The sequence below is a fragment of the Aplidium turbinatum genome, chromosome 4, assembly GCF_918807975.1.
Source record: "Aplidium turbinatum chromosome 4, kaAplTurb1.1, whole genome shotgun sequence".
Lineage (NCBI taxonomy): Eukaryota > Metazoa > Chordata > Ascidiacea > Aplousobranchia > Polyclinidae > Aplidium > Aplidium turbinatum.
The window spans coordinates 14,786,060-14,810,236 of record NC_137475.1 but is presented as its reverse complement, the minus strand read 5'-3'; the positions used below and the strand labels follow the sequence as shown (position 1 = coordinate 14,810,236).

The window sequence follows — 24,177 nt, the reverse complement described above, 5'->3', positions numbered from 1 at the left end:
TTAGCACAAGGAAAGCTGTGGCGGGCCGCAATAATAAAATTCTAGGTAGGTTGACTCTTATGCTAGAAAACAACGCATTTCGTACCCAGTATCCAGCGTTACGTGTTGTTCATATTGATGTTAGAATACCGCAGCAACAAATTTAATTGAACAACGCTACTGCCAGGCCAAGTTCCTTTAATACAGCACTTTTGACTTCTTTAACAATGCCTAATAAACGAGGCCACTTGTTTTGCGCGCTTATAGCAAAGCGAGCGGTTTCATCAGAATATTCATCGCCAAGCAAAAGTGGTGTTGTCACTTCGCTTCACAAAAGATACCTTGCAATTAACAGATTCAGTAAACAAGGAAACGTTTGACACATCGCAATACAGGCAACAATAGTGACCTGCAAACATATCAGCGAAAAATAGGCTCCAACAACAGGAAAAAAGAAACCAGGCACCATGAAACAAACGCTTGTGGACATCACCGAAAAAACGTTTCTATCATAACTCATGAACAGTGTTCCCTCTAAAAAAGCATTGAGTTGGTTTTTCATCCTTTTTGTGAGAGTCTATAAAACCGTCTTTCTTTGATTATTAGACAAATGTCACTTGCGGTGCTAACCAGCTTGGCAAGAATTGTTGATTTACAACATTTTGCAGACATTCATGCTCTTTAACTCCTCAAGAACAGTACTTTTGGTTTTACTTGTACGCTGATACCTTCCGCGGGCCGCACATAACAGCGTGGCGGGCCGCCAGTTGGTGACCCCTGAGCTAGGCTATTAACCAAAAACATTCGTGCAACTTCCCTCACAAAACAGCCCCAAAACCCTGTCAACTGCAAGCCATTTGCACAGTAGAGATGCAGCGAACCCAAAATTTTTATCCGCACACCGCACCGCAACTGACTCATCTATCCGCGCACCGCACCGCACACCGCAATTTATCTGGAACTTTGACACTGCACCGCACCGCACACCGCAAATTACAAAATTAAAAAAAAATATTTTAACGAGTTATTGTTTAGAAAGTCAATTGTAGGAAAAAGCATCCATGGCATATAACTGGTAACCTAGTACCAATACAGTTGTGCACTAATTGGCCAGGCTAACCAGATCATATTCTCTTATCAGCAATGCATCTAAGTTCTAAGACATAATACAAACTAAGACAAATAGAATGTTCCTGGATCCAGTATCAGGACTTCTGAACACTTTTTGTAAGCAATAATGCAATTATAATGCCAGTGGCTATATGAACTACACACACAAGAGTAAAACTTATAGCCTGAACTCACTGGGCTAACTGATATAGTAAATAATGCGGTAGTTGCGCTAGGCCTATAGCCTGGTAACTGAGCTTATCAGCTAGGCTACTAACCAAAAACATTCGTACAGCTTCCCTGACAAGCAAGCCCTAAAACCCTGTCAACTGCAAGCCATTTGCAATTTGCATTTGCATAGCTTTCCATCTTAGGGTTTCCGAAGGGAAAAATAACTGATCCGTGTTTCCAATTTAAATTTGAAGTTTCATAGCTGATTCTTGAAAAGTTGAAAGTTTACGTTTACGAAAGTTTAATTTCTTGAAAGTTTACGTTTACGAAAAATTAATTTCTTGAAAGTTTACGCGGCAAGCGGCGCGGCGCGGCTTTGTCATTTCAACCTTCCACGCGGCGCGGCACGCGGCGAAAAAGTCAAAAGCGGCCGCGTACGCGGCGCGGCGCGGCGCGGCTTGCATCACTATTGCACAGCTTTCCAGCTTAGGGATAGGGTTTCGAAAAAAAAAACTGATCCTTGTTTCCAATTTAAATTTGAAGTTTCATAACTGATTTTCTTGAAAAGTTGAAAGTTTACGTTTACGAATGTTTAACTTCTTGAAAGTTTACGCGGCAAGCGGCGTGGCGCGGCTTTGCCATTTCAACTTCCACGCGGCGCGGCACGCGGCGAAAAAGTCAAAAGCGGCCGCATACGCGGCGCTGCTTGCATCACTAACGTAGACTAACCACAATTTTCTTATTGTATGTGATAGAAAGATTTTGAAGACGTTTTAATGGCCGTAGCCTAAACCAATCAGTAGCCTAAACCCAGGCGCGGATTTATGGGGGGGCCCAGGGGGCTCGGGCCCCCCGAAATTTTGTGAAAAATTGTATGTTTCCGCATCAAATGGTTTGATATGCTTCTAAACAGCTGATATTAGTCCCTCGGCATCACAATTGATAAAAATGGTTGTTTTAATGTCTATTTTCTAGCATATCGTATATGTCGTAGTATCATTGTTCATATCTGTTTAGCTTTTTCTTTTTTTTTAATTGATTTTCAAATTTTCTGCCCCCCCCCCCCCCCGAAAAAAACTCTTAGATTCGCGCCTGCCTAAACCAATCAGTAACCTGGTGATACGGGATCGTGGGTATATAATCGTCTAAACGAATATTTATGTCAAAACAATCCTTTAGCATCGTAGTTGCCAGATAAAAAGAACGTTTTGTAGCCAATCTTCAAATTTAAGAAATGGTTATAATTATACAGCACTTCATATTGCATTTTTTTAGATCTTGGTTATCTGCACCAAACAGTAGCCTAAAACACCGTTATCGGTAGGCTACGTGTCAGCCACAGGAGCTCACACCAATCACGTAGAAAACAAAATATGTGGCTAAATAGTACACGGACGCTGAAAAAATGGGGGTAGCCTACCAGCAGAGATATGATTCCTGATGGCTATTTGGACGAATTTATGTAGAGACTTATGTAGACACCAATTCGTACGAGAACAATACTTTCCAGCTGTTCGAGCCATTGCGGAATCATATCCGCTGCTTTAGTATCCCCAGCGCCCATACATTCAAAAGCTTTTTTTTAGGGATACCAAAAGTCATTTTTAGGGCTACTCAAACAATACAAAAAATAGTCCATGTTGTGCAAATTTTAAACTTAAAAACGACAAAGCTTCCAGAGACATAACAGAGAAATTGTTTCGTTTGTTTGGGTAGGTATGCTACGAAGGCACTTTAACATGCAGATATCCAATCCATGGACTTCTCTCCAATCCAACCACGAACCAATCAGATGCTACGTTGTCTGTCCAATTGTGACCATTCCAGCATTCAGCCAGAGAATTAATTATTACTTTGAACTTTGTTTGGTAATTACAGAAGAAAAAAGAGCTTTAGCAGAGGTGGGAATCAAACCCACGTCAATGTAATGACTACCACCGCCCTAACCCAATGCCCCAAGTCAACCGAGGGCAAAGCATTGATTTAATTTAGCTAGAATTTGCGTTTTTCCTTTATTCTCCCCAAAGGCAACTTTGATGACGTCATGAACAGCGTAGCTTCTGATTGGTTCGTGGTTTATTAGAAATCTGCTTGTTAAAGTGCCTACCCTATAGGCTACTCTCTAAACCAGGGCTTCCCAAACTTTTTTTGCTCGCGACCCCTTTTAATCTCCTAAAATTTTTCGTGGCCACTTACGATTAAAGCGACGAACAGTGCGAAATATACAATACATTTGTGATATATATTGAAAATAATCTAACGAAAATAAATGTGATTATTTTAATAAATAGGCTAATTTGATAAATTATTTGATAAATGTGATGTGATATTTATTGAAAATAATCTAACGAAAATCTAACGAAAACCAAAAACAATTTACCGGCACTCAGTTCAGTTTATTTTTATTATTTCTGACCATAACAACGAAGCCTATGGGCAGCCTACTGGAAACAAAACGAAAAAACAAACACATTTATTCAGTGTGATGGGTGTGACTGCCTTCTGCTACAAAGCAAGAACATTTCAGATAAATCATTTGGAAATTTTGGTTTCCAGGTGTTCAATTTTTTAATGAACACATCAATTTTAGATTTCAATGCAAAATATTGATGTTTTCTCCTAGGAGGGACAAATTAAATTCGTTTAGTTTTTCAAGCAAATCTGACATTTGACATAATTCCGAAAGCTAGATGTCATTGCGAAAATGGTGGACCATTGGAGTGGACCAAGACTGAATTTTATTCTATTGGAAAAATCACGATTTCGATTTTCGACGTTAATTGGCTAGCCATTTTAAAGCTTTAACTTTTGAAAGCCACCTCACTTCACGAACGATGCAGTAAAAGAGTTTTTAACTCCGATTCCATTTCACATCATAAATTTCCAAAATTACCGGCAACCTATTGAGTGCGCGACTCTTAATAAAGTTAATAACTGTCACAACATCTCTCGCACAGAAGTGTTAATATGCAGTAGGCTACTTTGTGCAAATTTGTATAGTTTCTGCGACCCCTGAAGCTTGTTACGTGACCCCTTGGGGGGCTGCGACCCCCAGTTTGGGAAGCCCTGTACTAAACAATTTTGAGGAGAGATTTAAAAATTGAATTGTGTTGCGTGTACTTTGAAGTGAACAAGTTACCAAAACGGCTAGCGCGTTGCAACAACAAAGCCCACTGTACAGACAATAATTACACATCACAGATGCAATACAACAATAGCCGAGACACATAATCAGTAGCCTTGACAAGGAGGTCCAGACAGGGCTGGATTAACCATTAGGCTAATAAGGCTATAGCCTTAGGCCCTGGAAAAATTCGGCCCTCAATTTTTGTAAGGTTGATAGTGATACAGATCCAGTACCAGTACTGTACAGTACAGTTTTTGCTTAAAAACGAATGACTGAGTTGAGTCAATACATAATTATAAAGAGTCCATTTCCAAAACCACGTTGGTGCCACTTTTACCGAAATTGAGTTTAGAGCAGGGCTTTTCAACCTGGGGGTCGGGAGCCGTTTTTCGGAGGTTCGCGAGGCGCTTGAAATTCCAGTGTATAATTGTTTTCAATTCTTTTTTGCCAGAAAAGATTAAAATCTGTATTTTTTTCGCAATCGCCCATTCCTCTACTTAAGGTTATTATATCGTTTAATAGCTTTCAGACGTTGCAAAGGCTTTAACTATAGGAAAGCATTCGATATTTTTCCCCAAATTCTTGCACGTTGTTTTGTGCAGATTAAAGTTAACAAGGAATAACGCTATGGTAAAAAAGCAAAGTTATGTAGAATCCTATGCAAAATATAGATTTCTCAGTATCGTTTTCAATGGCATTGAAAAAAAATTGGTGTCGGCTATTTTGTTTGAAAGTTCTTTCAGCAACAGGTGCACGCATTGACATTGATAGTTAAAAATATGCACCACCAACCATCTCACTGAAATTGATTTAAATACATCCATAAAAGATTGCAATAAATTCAACCGGTGAAAGTGCGAAAACGTAGATTATTCTCATTATCTAGCTAAGCTTGATAGAAAACTGAAATTACAATCGGAGAAAATGTAATAAAAGGCGTGATACCATGGCAAAAAAACGTTTTTCGTTTCGGAAGTTCACGTTGGAACAGCAAAACTAAACATAACTGGATGTCGGAATGAATCAAATTTGGTTAAATTTTGAATTAAATATGCTTTTGTTGAATACTTTTATGGAGGGGCACGAGACTACATTGATTGCTCTCAGAGCGTCGCGGTGAAAAAAAAACTGAAAACCCCTGGTTTAGAGTGTCATTAGATAAAGTATTACCATAGGTACCTACTATTCATTTTTTTCTTAGCAAAATTATTTCCATCTGCTTCAAATTTGACAATAAAAATTGTGTTTGTTACCAAAACCAATTATACGCCATCATTAGCCATTTTTCTGTTATGTTTATGTTATTTTGCAGTAAATAATTTCGATTTTTCATGTATGTATTTTTATTACGTTTTGTAGCTTGGTTTGCAAAAATAGGTCCTTTTCTAGTAAACAGCCTTAGGCCTACAGTACCCTTAATCCGGCACTGGGTCCAGAGGGTATTTTTTGGACTCGGGCCGGAGATGATTTGAGGGTCCCCTTCATCGACAATGTTGTGAATATATATAGGTTGTGTACAAACTTTTATTGATGTGCTGTTAAAATGAGGATGACACATGCCGTTCAAAGTAGATTCTCAAAGATTTGTTGTATCCACGCATTTCCCCAACTGCGCAATTAGGCTACGCTTTAAAGATTTCTCCCTAAACCGCAAAATCCTCTTCTCAATCACACTCTCCGTCGATATGTTTAAAGTTGTTGGAGTTTTCAGCTGAAACTAATTCTTTGTAAAGTAGACGCAAGTAGCTAGAAACTATTAGTACCAAAAAATATATACATTCAGAATTAAAGAGCGGGTGAAAAAAATATTTCGTGTTTTGGAAAAAAAAATCGTGGTTAGGAAAATCACTATAGGCTACCCGGAAGGGGGCCCGGTACTTTACCATGTGACGGCTGAAGTGTCTGTTTTAACCTCTGATGGCAATTCCTTTAAATCTGATTATATTAAGATCTTGATAATGTTTGAGGTCACGGGAAATCTTTTAAATCCGGGCCCCTAAATATTCCGAGCCCGGGTCCAAACGTACCACCTAGACACCCCTGGCAACGCCATTGGTCCCTTAACCCTTCCGAAAAACCCGGGAAATTGAAGAAACCATCTCGTATAGGCCTATTTATACAAAGCACGTTTTTGTTAGAAGTGTCTTGATTAGGGGCCTGCGAATCTCATGGGTACCGGGCCCAAATTATCTTCTCAACAACCCCGAACATTATTATGGTGTTGTGCGTCCGACCAACGAGAAGAACTCTTTCAGAAAAGCCGCAGTTCATTTCAATTCAAGAACAAACTATATTTGAAGATCATAAAAGTTTAGTCTACTACAGTATGATAACATTGTTTCATAATTGTTCTTGCTTAGGCTACTAATGGCCACTCAATATAAAACATCAATCTGGAGTTTTGTTAGTCCAACGTTTGGTTAGGTACGATTTTAAACTGTAGGCCTAGATTTGTCAGAGTCTGTAAACATTAAAAAAACTGTTAATTTTTATGAAACCGTTGATCAAACGATTAAATTTGAAGGACAAAACCTATAATGACAAAACCAAAACCAGAAAAATGTTTGTGGCAGTCTTGCAACATATGTGCTTTAGTGCAGTAGCAAATAATATTTAAACTTTAAATGTCATAAACAAAAAGTGACATCCATACAATTAGAAAATTAATCGCAAAAAGTAATTTTTGGGGTGGGGGGGTTTGGACAGAAATTTGAATTTTTTTTTCTAGAGATCTTAGAATTTCCTGTTGTATTAACCAGGGCTAGATTTGAATTGAAAAAAAAAAAAAACGATTGACCCCCCCCCCTTATTAATATTAACACAAGAATCTGACAATGGTCGCTTGACGTTGTGTATGGATTTAGGATTTCTCTCACACGGAAATTCAAAAACTTGTTCATAAGCTTTATTTAGTAAAGTGCTTGATTAATTATTGATTTAAGTTTATGAGCGCAAACAAAATCTTCCAAAACCTCCCTGGTAAATATTCTGGTATCGCAATGATAAAAAGCAAGAAATTTGTTAATTTGATCAAATAGATATTATGATCATCATGCACAAGCTTCAATATGTCCTATACCCAAGATAAAACTTTCACATTTCAGATTAAGTTGTCGTTAATTTGATGCTTTATTTTACACAATAGGCACAATAATAAAACAACGATAATTTTAGTAGAATACAAAAAATTCATTATTAAAAAATGTTGGTTGTTTATGAATACAACTATTTGCTACTGTGCTATAATCAGTGTTGTACGTTGACGCCGTCAATTTGACGGCGTCATTTGACGGCGTCAACTTTTTGTTGACGCTGAGGCTAGCGCCGTCAATTTATTTTTCAGTTAACGGAAGTGATAGCGCCGTCAACTATTTTGTCGATTTTAAGCGTCAAGCGCTAAGCGTCAATTTTTGTTTTCATGGAAAATCTCGTTTCACAATAAGAGTTTCACAATGTATTCTTGCCAGCGCGACTCATCCGAATTACCAGTTTTTGCGTTGATTGGAATGGCTCCCTGGAATACATGCGGAAGAAGTCCGCCAAATGGTGACCACCCATGTATTGAGAACGAGGGATCAGAGACTGAAAGCGAAAAATCCATGAATGGCATCGCGGACGTTGAAGATACTTTATTTGAAGAGCTCTATGCCCCTGAAAAGAGCGATGTTGGTGCTGTGGACCTCGTTAAAAGATTTATACATGCTAAACTATCACAGCACGCTTGGAACAGTGATACCTTTTCGACTAAACGTTTTCAACTTGTTTTTGAAATACAGCACACCAATAGGCTACCAACCAGCGCTGCTGTGGAACGCATGTTTTCACTTGGAAAGGACAATATGCGCAGGGGCGCCGGAAGCGGGGAGGGGAGCAGGAGGAGCGGATGCCCCCCTGCCCTCAAATTTCTATGGATGGGGAGGGAAGAGGGGGCAATGGTGCCCTTTTAAGGTCATGTAAGCTACTGCACACTTTGCAATATAACAATTTATGCTATTCGCTTTTAGCCTAATTAGGCTATAATGTTCTATTTTTGCCTCAAAATAATATTCACGACACAAAATTCTCCATCACAGTAAGTTATATTACATCATTATAAAATAGCATGATGCCCTTCCGTGCCATTGTTCTTTGTATAGCGGACACTTGTATCATTACTCGATAATGGGCTGATAGATGAGCATTATCGCTATATCTTATCTTAAAACTTAAAATAAAATTGGCCTTTCAGCAACAAAAGTGCCCTTTTTTCATACTCCTGCCCCTCCAGTCAAAAATCGCTTCGGCGCCCCTGAATATGCGTCCCAAACGCAGCAGATTGTCAGACAAACGTTTTGAAATGCTTGTTTTTCTGCAAGGAAATAACTAATAGGCTGAGCAGCTAATTACAATACAGTCTCAAAACATAATACCTGCTTTTTATTTATAGCTATTGTTAGCCTGAACTTGGTTGAAATATTTCCGTTTTATGAGACGCTGGCAAAAAATAGCGCTAGAAATTAGCGCTGACGCTGACGCCGTCAATTTCTTTAAGAGCTTACGCAGTCCTTTACGCCGTAAAGTTTTTAGGCAATTCGCGCTGACGCTGACGCCGTCAAATTATTTCAATGACGCGTACAACACTGGCTATAATGTTGCATTAAGTAGTAAAAGCAAGAACCATGCCATTGCGTACCTGCAAGCAAGGTGGTTTTATTTAAATTCTGGATGTCTGTTTGCATCAACCAACATCGTAGCCATCAACTAACAAGGTGGATTAAACTATTGCTGATGTAAAAAGATCAAGGAAACAATAATTAAACAACAGGTATAGAATTCATCGAACCACCTTTTATATTTTCGAACCTGAGCTTGAAAAGGAACGTTATTTCACATCAAACCAATCGTGGAAGGAAACTCGTTTTTATTTTGATTCAATGCTGGGTTGATGGATTCAAGTATGTTCACTAAATAAAACAAGCATAAAAAATGGTACCGGTACCCAGAAATTTGTATGCATTTCTTGTCCACCTCACTTCTAACTTCGTGTAGGCTATTTGTATTACATCTATTTTGTAGGCTACATATTTAATTAAACTTGATGAACTCAAAAAGCTTTTTGAAAAATCCCCTTTGTGAAAATTCTGGTATAGCCATGACGAAACAATTCTACACCAAACTAATCCTCTCCTTTCGTCATCTCAAAACAAGAATATTTATAAAGGGGGTTTTTGAACGGTAACGCCTAGAACATCACACAACTAAGGCGAAAGAGAAAATTGAAAAAAGAAAACTAGATGTCATGAGTTACCAAGGGAGCTGTGGGGGGGACTTGTATACAAGTTTCCCCCACCCCCCTTGGTAACTCATGACAAAGACAGGACTCAATGGACATGGCTCTTTCGCCTTAGTTGTGTGATGTTCTAGGTTTTTCCTTTTTGAACATAACCTACTGAAGTGAGATAAAACAGAAATGCATAAAACTTTCTGGCAACTGTTTTTTGTGTTTGTTTGGTTTAGTAAATATATTTAAATTTGTCAACAGTTACCCAGCACTGTAACAAAATAGGTAATAACGTAGTATCCCTTTTATGATAAATCAGCTTTTGAACAGTGGCGGCTCGTGGTATTTATAGCAGGGGGTGCTGCAACCGGAGGTATACGTGAAAGAGTGAGCGCCAAAGGCGCGATGCCAGGCAAGGGGAGTCTGGGGGCATGACCCCCATAAAATTTTACCTTATTTTAGTGGTATTTTATGAATTCTGAGGCTATTTGAGCACTTAATTTCCTGATGTTCAACAAGTTTAAATAGGTTGTTTTAGCATGTGACCTTTGACCTTAACTTATTATCGTAAGTTAACAATGAACTTTAACAAAATTTAATTTAACAACAATAATGATAACCTAGTCTCTAAGCTTTATCTTTTTGTGCAGAAAGCAAAGCACATTAGTCTAACCATGTAACAACATCAGTCGCAGCCACCTAATATCGTGCTTGAAAACAATGAAGTATTTGCAACAGTAGCTAGCTTGACCACGTGACCAGCAACTGCAAAATTTGCAGTTCGAAATTGTAGGATTTAAAGCAACCTCAGCCAAAATATGACGTCATAATTTCTCTTTGTTCTTCTTTTATAAGATCGCAACTGCATTGCTTGCAGTTCAGAGCTGCCAAATACAGAACTTAAAAAATCATAATACTTTTTAAAATCCAGAAATTATGAAACTTCCAGTCGGTAGGATTTATAGAAAACATGAGAAAAAACGTGAAATTATTAAAAAAAAAAATACTGAAATGTGCAGGGGGTGCTGCAGTTTTGCAGTTTCTATGGACGAGCCGCCACTGGTTTTGAATATCAAAGCATATGTCACTGTAGCCTACACTTGTACAGCACAACGCCATTTAATTGATGATAGAATTGATAATACCTCATAAACGAGAATTATTATGATGCATGTTGTTTATCACTTTCTGACATAAAAAAGAAAACTTGACAAGTTTAATGCTTACCGATTTTTATTAAGTTGGGTGATTTTCTTTCAGAAAAGAATTAGAATTTAAAAAAAAACATATTCATGAGAAAGGTATATGAAAGTAGGCTACGATATGAAAAGTTTAAGATGAAATGTATTATTGACTTTAGCAGGGTTGTTCAAATTTTGCAAATCTATTTTTAAGAGCGCTTGGCGCATTAGCTACCAATTTCCACGTGTGACTAAAGTAACATTAACAAAATCATTTTTGTCGCATGTTAATTTGTTTGAAAATACGTTGTTTTATTGAACATCCTGAGACATGAGCTACTTTAATTGATATACTTTAATACTCACAGAAGCGGATGTCAGGCGATTGAATTATTGAGAAAAAACTGCTGATTATAAAAAATTTAAACAAAAACAATGTGGCTGAACATGATATAGCATTTTGCAATGTGCATGTAGGATACAGCAATGAACGAAAAGTCGTAGCCAGAACGGACCGATGACCTACACTCCTCTGAGTTTTTGTTCACCTTGTTGACATAAAGGTAATGTTCTTCTTCGTGCAAATTAATTTTTCTTTGCCATCTTAAAAGTTGGCTCTATTTTTTACTATTCCCGGTCCTGAGACAGTGACGTTGATTTCTTGGCTAGATATTGGAGCAGATGTCAAGGAACGACCCAATGCAAAAGTTTTATAAAAACAGTTTACTTTATAGCTAGAATTGTAAACTCTATCTCTCGTGAAGTAGTAAAAATATTATTTATTGTTATTATTATTGATGCGATTATAGTGACGTCAAACGTGTTTCAACGAAGTGTGTTCTTTTTGGTGTTTACAACCCATCTCTGACTACGCTTCTGTCCCCTTATCCCGCACTCAGCAGCGGTGGACGTAAGTAGGCCTATAATGATTTAAAACAATTAACCAAAGCAGAAAATTTAAAACATGGAGACAAAATCACTAGCTACCCTGCTTGTAGCAATTTAACTTGAAAACTAAATAGACACAAATCAAGAAAAAAACTGAGTTGCATAAACGACAGCACACAACAAAGACCGTGTGGCGTAGCTACCATAAAGACCGCATAGCTACCGCTGGCGTATTTAGAAGTAGCATTGACCGCGGTATACGTCCCTGGAACACCTCATAAACCATTTTTGGTTTGCATCACATTGTATTAATTTTTGTCTAATAAATACGTAGTAAAGTAATATAGCAATAAGCATTCTAGTAAACCGCTTTGTTTTGCGGAACCGAAAAGTTATGGTTGGTAGGCTATGTCGCTGTGCTGTGAGACTGATCCGATCATCTCTCTATAAAACAATAATTTAATAGATTGAATTGGATACATACCAACCGAGCCACATTTACCACGTTTTGTTTCTAAGCGAATAATTTGGAAATCGAAAACGGTTGACAAAACAAACAAGTTGCCGTGCTAATACATTTGCCCAAGGCAAAGTTCGAGTAGGCTGAAAATTCCCTCAAAACATACCCGAGTTTTGAATGTGGCGTGATATTGGTTTAACAAAGAAAAAATCATTTTGAGTCTTGTGATTGGTCAATCTACTTTATATAACTGATAGTCAGCCAGCCAAACCATTTTTTGCGAACAATTTGAAAATATTTTTGTAGTTGCAACTCTGCATAGGTAGGCTATACGAAGCCGAGTAACGTGATCAAGTTTAACATCTTCAAGTTTATTACATATAGAAACACAAAACTACGCAACAAATTAAGTACCGAACGTTTTCGACATCAAAAGATGTCCTCTTCAGGAATAATATACATATAACTTAACTACATCTGAATATACATATAAAGCTCACTGCTTGCAGTTTGAGCACTTTGGCAAGGTTGGCAGTAGTACCATTTTTGGTTACTGATTAGGTACCACAAATGGGAAAATGTCACATGGGGATATATATATCTTCATGGCCATTATTCCAGTGTAACTACTGCACTGATGAGACCGGGAGGTCGAAACGGTGTGCACTGTCTGCAGTTATAACTATTTCATATAAGTTACATATTACTATATTATTCCTGAAGAGGACATCTTGTGATGTCGAAAACGTTCGATACTTAATTTGTTGCGTAGTTTTGTGTTTCTATATGTAATAAACTTGAAGATGTTAAACTTGATCACGTTACTCGGCTTCGTATGCCTATGGTTCAACAAGACAAACTCTCTACCGAAGCTCTATTATAACTCTACGTAGCTTACAGTTGAAAGTTAAATTTAATGGAAATCACTTACATTTGGTAGGGTACAATGGATGAAAAATAGACTGTTTAATCTTCGTAGGCTACTTGCATTGATGGTTCAAACGCTAGTTTTATGATAAACTTTAATGGTTATTGGACACATTTATCGGCCTCTGTTTTGATTTAACTTTGTAAAACATAAAACTAAGCATTTTTCTAAATTTAGAGAATAGCAAAAGTTTTCGTACCTTGTTAAGTTTGATAAGCTATCGCGTTACAAATGAATCTGTAACACGCAATGAAGCACTATTTATTTATGCAATTGTTTTTATTGTTATGTTAAGATTTTATATAGGCCACACTTAAGTACAGGGATAAGCCAGTTGTCAACAAAGTAATAAAATGTCTAGCACCCTGGATAAACCCTTCGTACATACGTTATGTAAATTATTTTGCAGCATATTTTTTGTCAATCTTAGTATCTGCAAATTAAGCCATCATGGACCGTCAGACTAAAGCAAACAATGACAACCATTCAAACCAGTGCAACCCAACCAACCAAGAGTAAGTTTTAATCAACAAAACCATAATATATATTTCGTATTGCATTTTTAGTGGCGTCTGGCTCCATAGCCGATTAATTAGTGAAAGCTCTATAGTACGCATTCGCAAGGGCGCCAGTTCGATACCGCTCAAGAGCATGCGGCTATGTATTTGACAGGACACTCAACGGCATGCCTGAAGGTGGAAACGAAGATTGGCTTTCTTGCCTTGCCGTCCTCTAGATCTAAATCTTCAACCACTAGACGTAACCCTATCTGATGGTGTATAAATAAGTACTAAGCTTTATGCTACTGCTCGTAAACGATTTTTCATAGCTACTAAACTGCGCACATTGTATGAAGAAATATATTAATCTTGCGATGAACTAAATCTTGCGATAATTTAAAATGAAATAAGTAAGACAAACAATTACATATATGTCAGTATCCGACGTAGTAACCTTTTTTTCACAATTTTTAAAAGAAACTAATTGTGGACAGTATTTGCCTCGTTATTGTTACACGTGTTTGTCTAATTTTACACCTTAGCCTGCATATAGCATACCTTTAGGGCGCCTCACCCTAATAGACTACAAAGACTGCAGCCTATCCTTACAAATTATTACTAAATGTCGTTATATTTTTGGATTAATAGACAAGAAAAATATCAAAATCCTATACTTTTTGTCTTTAAATTTGCATGACTTTTATATATTTTTGGCAACACTTTTACTGGGTGATATTTTCCTGCCTTCAACCAGTGGCGTAACCGAGGGAGGGCAACGGGGTCGGGGTAATTAACCCCCCTGTAAAATTTCTTGCCCCTTTCTTGCTCCCCATGTAAAAATGCAGGTAATGAAACATTAATCAGGGAAAATCGTTTTCGACTGGAATTCCGTATCTCATAGTGTAGCAAGCTACATTTGCTCGCTTAATTTAACCAGATTCGGTTAAACCAGTGGTTCTTAACCAGGGGGCCTCAACCAATTCACAAGCGGAGTATTATTTTTGCCGTTCACATTTCCTTGGCAACTAGGAATTACTGGTATAAGGTTGTGTGCAGACGGAACTTTTGTAGCGCTTGCTCTGCAATTTGGCTTCGTTATATGTGAAAAAAAAATATTTTCAGTGTTATGTAAAATTTCATCGTCAATTGTATTTTGCCGTTACGGTAACCTCAATTTTAAAGCAATTTATATCGCTTTCGCTTATGAGGTCACTGAAATGTTGCCCCTCCTGGAAAAAGCCTTGCCCCCTCCTTGCCTCCCCCGCAACATTGATCTATAGTTACGCCCCTACCTTCACCTGTTAAGAAATATTTTATTTCAGCTTTTATGACTTCACAACAGGAATTATTTTCTTATCTTGCTTTCTCGCAAAGTTTTAACTTAAATTTACGCCGCCGGGGTTGGCGCCTGGAACAACAGCCGTTGTTGCAAAGAGAGAGAAAAAGTTTCGTATAGAACAGCAGCCTACTAAAATATCTCCGTAGGTAGGCTACGGTAGCGCAATGAAAATAGAGCGTTCGCTTTCAATCAAGCCAAGATTTTTCGGGTGTAGTGTAATGAGCTACGACAGTTGTTTCATGTTGTGCATTAGCTTAAATTGAAAATTAAATGATACAATCTAGAATACTGTGCTGTATCTGATCTATATAGCATTGGCCAAGGTTATTAGAAAAAAGATGATAGCTGACATTGCAGATTTTAATCAAACAGTAACAAAACTCTGTAATTCTGCCAAGAACTAAAAAAAGACTTTTATAAGCCATTTTAAAAGAGAGAAATTTTCTTCCAGTCTGTTTATTTAAATTCAGTGTTGTACGTTGACGCCGTCAATTATTTTGCCGATTTTAAGCGTCAAGCGCTATGCGTCATTTTTTTGTTTTCATGGAAAATTTCGTTTCACAATAAGAGTTTTACAATGTATTCTGGCCAGCGCGACTCATCCGAATTACCCGCTTTCGCGTTGGTTGGAATGGTTACCTGGAATACGAGCAGAAGAAGTTCGTCAAATGATGATCAATCATATCGTGATCAGTATCGAGAACGAGGGATCAGAGAGAGAAAGCGAAAAATCAATGAATGTCATCGCGGAGGTTGAAGATACTTTATTTCAAGAGCTCTATGCTCTTGAAAAGAGCGATGTTGGTGCAATGGACCTCGTTAAAAGATTTATATATTCTAAGCCATCACAGCACGCTTGGAACAGTGATACCTTTCTGAGTAAACGTTTTCAAGACTTGTTTTTGAAATACAACACACCAATACCATTCAACGCTGCTGTGGAACGCATGTTTTCACTTGGAAAGGACATTATGCGTCCCAAACGCAGCAGATTGTCAGACAAACGTTTTGAAATGCTTGTGTTTCTACAAGGAAATAACTAATAAGCTAAAGCAGCTAGTTACAATACAGTCTCAAAACATAAAACCTGTTCTTTATTTATAGCTATTGTTAGCCTAAACTTGGTTGCATAGGTGTACAAGCCGGGGGTGCAGGGGGTGCAATCGCACCCCCAATCTGTCGAGAATTTGGGCAATTTTTCATATTTGGGCAAGATTTTACACCTATCTATCCTAAAAGGAGAATAGATAGGTGTGAAATCTTGCCCAAATATGAAAATTTGCCCAAATTCTCTCCTTATAGTCTTCAAAAGGAGAATTTTCGGAAGATACAAATAATGCCAACCAACAAAGCTTGAAGTTGATATCTGAATTCTACACCTTGGAACAGGATTTCCTGGAATCGGAATATCAACTTTTTCACCAACTCACTCGCAACAGAGAAATCAAAACTGCTGTACAATGTACAAAATTCCTAATTTCAAATGGATTAGATAAAACTATGCCCCACTTTTCCAAAGCAGCAAAAATTATAGCAACAGTTCCTGCAACTTCGTGTTCAGCTGAGAGGTCTTTTTCCGGATTACGACGATTGAAGACATATCTGAGATCAACAATGGGCCAAACACGACTGTCAAACTTAGCTTTGTTGCACTTGGAAAGACCAACAACAATTAAAGTGGATGTCAATTGCATTGTAGATATATTTGGACAACGAAGTGGGCAAAACAAATACTTCTTTTAAATTTGTGTAGCCTATGCCACCAGACTACCACTAATCAGTACTTTTTAGTTCAGTTTGCAGTTTTAGAGCCATGTACCGGTAGTACTGCATTCTACTGGTTCGTTAGTGTAGTGTCAATTAGCCTACTCCCTTCAATTGTCTTTTGATGAATTTGTTGTTTTGCAAATTTGCATAATGGTATACCGTAGGGGAAGGCGGGGCAAGTTGTGCAACTGGCCCGGGGCAAGTTGTGCAAGTCCCCGTTTGAAAGGAAATAAATAGCGTAATGAATCTTTAACGCCATTATTATATTTTACCTATAATGCCTTTGAAGCACGTGAATCGCAGTTATCAGTTTTTTGGGCAGGTTAGGCTTGATCAACGATATAAGGTGTTTAGGTCTTAGGATCTAAATTTGGATGCAAACGAAATTTTGATTTTTCGAATGCACAGTAGAACTAGTCAAACTTTAGCAGTAGGGGTCAGTAGACATATGATGTAGTTGTATTTTCGCAGGTAAAATTTTTTCGTACATTTGTTAGTTTTCTTGAAATTTTTGTTCTTTAAAAAAAGTGTGAATGGGGCGAGTTGTGCAATTGATGACGGGGCAAGTTGTGCAACTGTTCCTGTAAACCGCCTTTGTTAATTTACAAATGTTCTAGCCTATTAGCCATTTTTACATAGTTTCAAAGTCTTCCACGTGAATGAATGTAAAAAATGACTAGTGAATGAATGTAAAAATAGCTGATTTGTTAAATTGTCTGTACTTTTGCTGGCCGTAATATGTTGCTCAACTTGCCCCTAGTTAAAACGAACGATTGTTGTTGCTCAACTTACCCCATGTGCTGCACAGCTTACCCCATGGTGCTGCACAATTTGCCACGGAAAAATAATCCGGGGCAAGTTGTGCAATCGTTAATTAAACTTGAATACAGTGCAAAATAATAAATAAAACCAACCAGTTTTTGTCTAAAAACTTGGCTTATTAGCATGTTTTTGAAATGCAATAGCCTACTGTACTTGAGTCTTCGAAAAAGTTAGTGAAAAAAAAAAAAGATTTAAAAAAAACCTGCTCAACTTGCCCCGCCTTCCCCTACTTATCATACCAGTGGCTTTGTAGACGGCTTGTCAGTTGATGCCTCATGCTGTTTTTTTAAGGCTATATTATTGCTTTTTCTTACATGTGTAGTACTTTTGTTTAGGCCAGTTGCTTATATTTGGGCAAGAATTCTTTTGCACCCCCAAAAAATATGTTTCCCGTACACCTATGCTTTGGTTGAAATACTTCCGTTTTGTGAGACCCTGGCTAAAATAGCGCTACAAATTAGCGCTGACGCTGACGCCGTCAATTTATTTCATTGACGCGTACAACACTGTTTAAATTGAAATAAATGCGTGTTAGACAAAACAAAAACGAGCTTTTATTGGATTTTGCTATGTCCTTTTCTTATGAATTACGAAAGCTCAGCAGCAATTTTTTATTGATTTTCCAACTTAATGAAACATGCGAGCTAAAAATTTCTATGCCGAACTTGGGTGAGGATTGATTCTATATTTTTGTCTCGGCGAACACCTGTATACAGGGGCGTTGACAGGGGGGTCTAGGTGGTACTTTTGGACCCGGGCCCGGAATATTTAAGAGGCCCGGATTTAAAAGATTCCCCGCGACTTCAAACATTATCAAGATCTTAATATAATCAGATCTAAAGGAATTGCTATCAGAGGTTAAAACTGCCACTTCAGCCGTCAGATGGTAAAGTACCGGGCCCCCTTCCGGGTACAGGGCCCACTTCAGCTCTCTGGTGGTAAAATAGCCACTTCAGCCACCAAACAGTGAAATGAAAATTTAGTTTAGTCTAGTATAGTGATTTCCCTAACCACAAATATTTAGTGAAATATAACCCGAAACACGAATTTGTAAATAAACAAGCTAATGTTTGTTTAAACTCAAAAAATGAAATGTCACAGGTAAGAAGACTGCTATCCCTGGTTCTGGACTAAAAATTAAACCAAAACCGCTTTTTAGATTGCCGCAATCAGCAAACGTTTGACCTAGGCCCAAAAACCTTTCCCAAATCAAATTGAAAACTTTGTGACCGTCTGCACTAACTTTGCTGTAAATTTTCTTCTGGTAAGCCTAGAATGACCAGTGAAACATCAATGGAATCGGGAAGTAATACTCTAGCGCTATGTGATAAATAAAAGTTCAAAAAATCAACCGCTGAATAGAGATAGTAAGTTTCGCGGTTCGGGAAATTCAAAGATTGCGCAAGATTTATTAAACAACCATGCTTTTGGCATATCGGGTTTGATCTATTCTCCAATAATTTTCTACTTTGAACAGCATGTGTCATTCTCATTTTAATAGAAAGCCCTATATTCGTAACATTGTGGATGAAAGGGGCCCGAAAATAAATTGGTATCGGGCCCGAGAAATCCTGTCAACGGCCCTGCTTGTATACCATCACAACAATAACTTGTTCAATCCACCTACCAATAATGCTAATCTTCAGTAGTACGGTGAGTTTTTAAGCTGTTTGAGTGAAACGTTTTTTGCAGCCTATTTATTAAAAATAGCTAGAAACCGCCACTGGTTACCTTTGTTATAATTTTCAGATATAAAGGCCACACGCCATCGTATGGTGGCACCGGAACAAGAAGTGATCTAAACAACCATTCTAATCAAATGAACCCCAACAACTCCAAGTGAGTCAGTGGTTTTATACGCTTTTGCTCTTTATGTTGTAACCTAGGTAAAATTGTAATGCAAAAAAACGTCGGAGAACGTAACAGATGATTGCTGTTTTAATGGCTTTTTAAATTTATGTAGGCCTATATGCTGTAAATCTATGAGGTCGATGTAACAAAAGACATAAAAGGAACCTAATCTGAAAGTAGGAAAAATGTTTGAAATTTTTTATTATCACTTTGACAAGACTGAAATAAAGTGTAGCCTACGTGTTTTCACTCATAGATAAATAAATAAATAAAATACTAAGCCACAAAACTTAAATCGATTTAAGTGGACAGCCTACCACTAAAGTATTCGAACATTGTAGAAATCTTTAATCTGCCGAAAAATTAAAATGTATCATTTGGTTAGGTTAAATACACTTCTCTAAGATATTGAAAAGTAACCAAAGGACCTATAGCCTACACTGAGAAAAATTATACATTGTTGAAGCTTTGCAGTTTGTGAAAATCAATGATACTCTACACATCTCATATAGCTCAACGTTTTTCATTTATTTTATAAAACTCTAAAAAAATCTAGCTTTAAGGCTTTTTTAGAAATGTTTATTTTCTTTTGACTAAAGTCGAAACAAAATAGATTTACTGCTTAATTCAGTGATTTCCAACCGGGGGAGAATTCCCCACTAGGGGGAATTTTGCAATTTTCAGGGGGGAATTTGGTTTTAGGATTATAAACCTTTTTAAGTCTAGTAAGTTGGCCTAGACTAGAGCGTTAAAGAGGAAATTATTATTAGATTAACTCCCGATTGTTTAAGCAATTGTGCACTGACATGGATGCAGGCCATCACGTAGGCCTACTTCTTTTTCATTCAAATACTCGATGGCTTTCATGAAGAAACGTAACCAAGCGAGTGTTTGAGCTCAGAGACGAGCTTAAATTATTTTTTGACCTTTAAATAAAATTAGAATTTGTTTCATTGCTAAATGGACAGATGGATTAGATTCCTTGTTCATTTGGTTGATATGTTTGGTCCATTGAATAAACTAAATCTGAAAATGCAAGGGAAAATCATCAATATATGGTATATATTCAATCACCATCTCCGTTCAAAGCAGATTGCGCATCAACATGGGTTATCTGTATCCATGAGTTATTGATATACTGATACCATGTGGATTTACAAACTGTACTGCTTCCTTTTGGCTCAAGGTAGGTTGGAAGAGAGTAATTGATTTATGTCACTGTCATTAGGAGATTGTCTTAAGGTAGGCTACTAGAAGGCTCTGCTGTCCTGGTCACGGGGGGACTATGTTATGTTTGGCCTCCACCTTTCGACCACCCTGGCTTGGGTGGCCCTTCCAAGAGCAAATGCCACTAGCCTACCGCTCAGCATTATTTAAAGATGCTTTGGAAGCTTTCACCAGCAAGCTTGATAATTTAAAGAGAAAAGTTAGAATGAACAATTGAACATGTTACTATGTTTAAAGAATTATCATCGGTGCTGGTTGTTGACCGGCAAAGAACGAGTTCTTCCAGAGTTGGAAAAGACTGATTTTTCAACATCTCACAGCATTATAACTGGAATTATAATAATAATAATAATAATAATGTTAGTTTTTATATAGCGCTGTATCCAACGCAGAATGCGTTGCTCCTCAGCGCTTTACAAAGCAGACAGTGTCAATGCAGCCGTATAGAGGCGCAACTGAGTACATTATTACCCGAATCCACTCCATTGCTCAGTGCGAAGCAGGAATTAGATTCAGTACCATTTTTAAAAAGTCTTTGGTATGACCCGACAAGGTATCGAACCCATGCCTACCGATTCAGAGGCGGGCGCACCAACCACTAAGCCACCGAGAATTCATTTGATATTTTCCTGAAAATTACGACGATGATCTTGATTTAATACAAAATCCATTCACATTGTTGGTGGAAAAACTTCCCGATAAATTGCAGGATAAATTTTTAGAACTCAAAACGGATTCTTGCGCAAGAGACTTATTCAGAGAAAAATCAATCACTGCATTCACTGGATTTTGGCCATTAATGTGTAATTCCTATTCTAAAGTGGCAGAAAAGTAGGCTATCCTTCCATTTGCTTCCACTTATCTACGAGAATCAGGTTTTTTAACTTTTGCAAATGAAAACAAAACAGAGAAACAGATTAGACGTGGAGAATGATATTCGTTGTGCTCTTTCCAATACTTTTCCACGACATGCATGAGTTGTCGAAACAAAAAATCACAAGCTTCACACAGACTGATGCATTGACTCTTATGTTTTGAATGTGGCTCTATTCTTTGAATAAAATACTTTTCAGCAACGTTCTTCATTAATTAAATTATTTTAGTTTGAAAACGAATATTACAGGCTAAAAAGCTTATTACTTGTAAAAGTTCAGTTTATCTTCCAAGACTTAGATTACAATATTAATGTAAACAAGTTTTTAACAAACAAAATTTATAGGGGGGGGGGAGATTTAGATTTGAATATCGACTAAAGGGGTCCACCGGATAAAAAAGGTTGGGAACCACTGGCTTAATTCATTTCACAAACTGAAATTTTGCTTGCAATTTGACTTAAGATGTTCGTTGACATATTTTTTTGCAGTTTGTCTTTCTGTTCGAAAAGCGAATTCGCTTTTCGAATTACTTAAGTAACTCTAAAGTTTTTCCACCATTATTTTTTCGTATGTTTGCGGTGCGTTTGGAATTACTAACCTACAACTAATGTTAATAATAATATACTGATGTTTCATTACGTTTTGTATTGTGTTGCAGCTATGGAAAGAAGTAAAAAGAACAAGTCTTATTCATTAATTCCTTGTTTTAATGTGATAATGTGGAAGAGTTTGTAATTTTGTAATACTCGTAATTTTGCATTGCTTGAAAGCACTGTTTTATTTCATAACAAAAGCAAAGTCTGTTGATCTGAACAATGTGCTCTATAACTATATTAGCAAAATTAATGATTCCAAAATGTCTTTCTGCCAAATTCGCTGTCAATCACGTATTTTCTACTTTAAACCAAATTGAAGATGGAGTTGAAAACTGCAAAATGATTTGGTCCACAAGCTAAATTTAAAATTCGAAATATGTCTGCTTTGTAGCCTACCGCTATTCTATTACAAATTAGCGATAAAAACCCAATGTATCTCTTCATAACACACTAAACCAGTTTAATGTTGATATTGATGAATAAAGATTAGAACTTTGTAACATAGTTATTGTACACTATCATTTTTCGGCAGGCAGCACAAATAGAATAGCAGACAACTAAATTGCAAATCATCTACAGTTTTGGTGTAGGGGAGTGTGAGGATAATTGGGACGCGTTCATGGCTTACTATATTACAGGCCTTCCAGACGCGCAGTGCCAGCTAAAAACTGGAGGCGAGCTTCTCTTTTATGTATAGAGAATGGCAACCCTGAATGTTAGGTCCAAACATTTGTGCCTGTTTGAAAGTGCTACAATCTTGTTGTAAGAGGCAGAGAGCTCATGTTATTGCTATAACCTAGGATATTTTTATATTGTTTTTGAGGAAGCTTATTTCTTTTCTGTATTTGCACAAACATTTGTTAGTGCTTTCATATTAACTATTAATACTACTAGAACAGTAACTCCAACTAGGGTATGCTGTAGTAGTACAGTACACCAGTAGCCTACTAGTTATGCAGTACACCTACACTAGCCATTCTTAGTTTTGCTAGTTTAGATCTTGCAGCCTGTGTAGCTTTATAGATAAAAGTCTAGTATAGAAGTTTTGTATTTTATTGAAGAATTCAAATGAAATGATTTCACTCAGACGGCTACTTTAGCTTGAAAAAAGGTGCATGATGCATTTTATAGTAGAACAGTTCTCACATTTTGCAAAGTCAGAATGATGCAAAATGTATGGATGTGGTGTGAATTTTTGAAAAGTATCCACATACAGTATTCTTGCATGGCAGTGAGTGCTAACCTAAGATATTGAGTAATACTGCACTGGCCATCTTTGAACAGTAAGTACAATGTTGTCCAGCAATGCGTGAAAGAATAAGTAGTTGAAAAATCAAAGCCGAGAGATGTTTTAATCAGACTACTGACGAGTGAGCTAATTTGATTGTGATCCAAGAAGCCTGGCCTTAAGGCAGTTTAGTGTTGGAAATTATTTCTGTCAAAGTTGGCATAGTTTAACCTGCACAAGGGTATGGAGTGGCCATATGGTTGTAGTTGTCATCTTTCGATTGGAATAATTTTCGGTGAGAGCCCTCGGTGAGTCCGATTCGGTGAGAGCCTTTTTCGGTGAGAGCCCTATTCGGTGATTTTTTTTGAAAATTATTGGGTACCCTAGCCTAATTATCATTGCCGCTTTTGCATCGTTTTAACGTAAATAAGACCCTAACCCCTAACCCTATAACGGCAATGATAATTAGGCTAGGGTACCCAATAATTTAAAAAAAATCACCGAATAGGGCTCTCACCGAAAAAGGCTCTCACCAAATAAGGAATTCACCAAATCGGACTCACCGAAACGGGCCATTCCGAGTCTGTGTAGCCTGTGTAGCTACTTAACTATCTGGAATTGACTTATTTGGATGTAAATAGTCTCACCCTTGATATAAAAATACATATGAAAATATGCTAAATCAGACTGGACTTTATTCATTCGATTGAAAACCTCCTTAGGAGTGAGAGCCTTAACAAAAAATAGAATCAATAATTAACAATTCCCTTTACCGCGAAATGCCAAAGAAAAAAAGTTGTGGATATCAATTATACCGCGGGATAATGTGCCAGACAGCCCGAATACAGTTATCTGCGAACGGCATTGG

At 37.4% G+C, this 24,177-nt stretch overlaps 1 long non-coding RNA gene across 1 annotated transcript; it reads left to right on the top strand.

The window, feature by feature from the left end:
- Positions 1–13,473: 13,473 nt before the first annotated feature.
- On the top strand, positions 13,474–22,585 carry LOC145769700 (uncharacterized). The gene is made up of 3 exons (XR_014289036.1): positions 13,474–13,619; positions 19,282–19,371; positions 22,144–22,585. It is a non-coding gene; the product is annotated as an uncharacterized LOC145769700 (long non-coding RNA).
- The last annotated feature ends 1,592 nt before the right edge of the window (positions 22,586–24,177 follow it).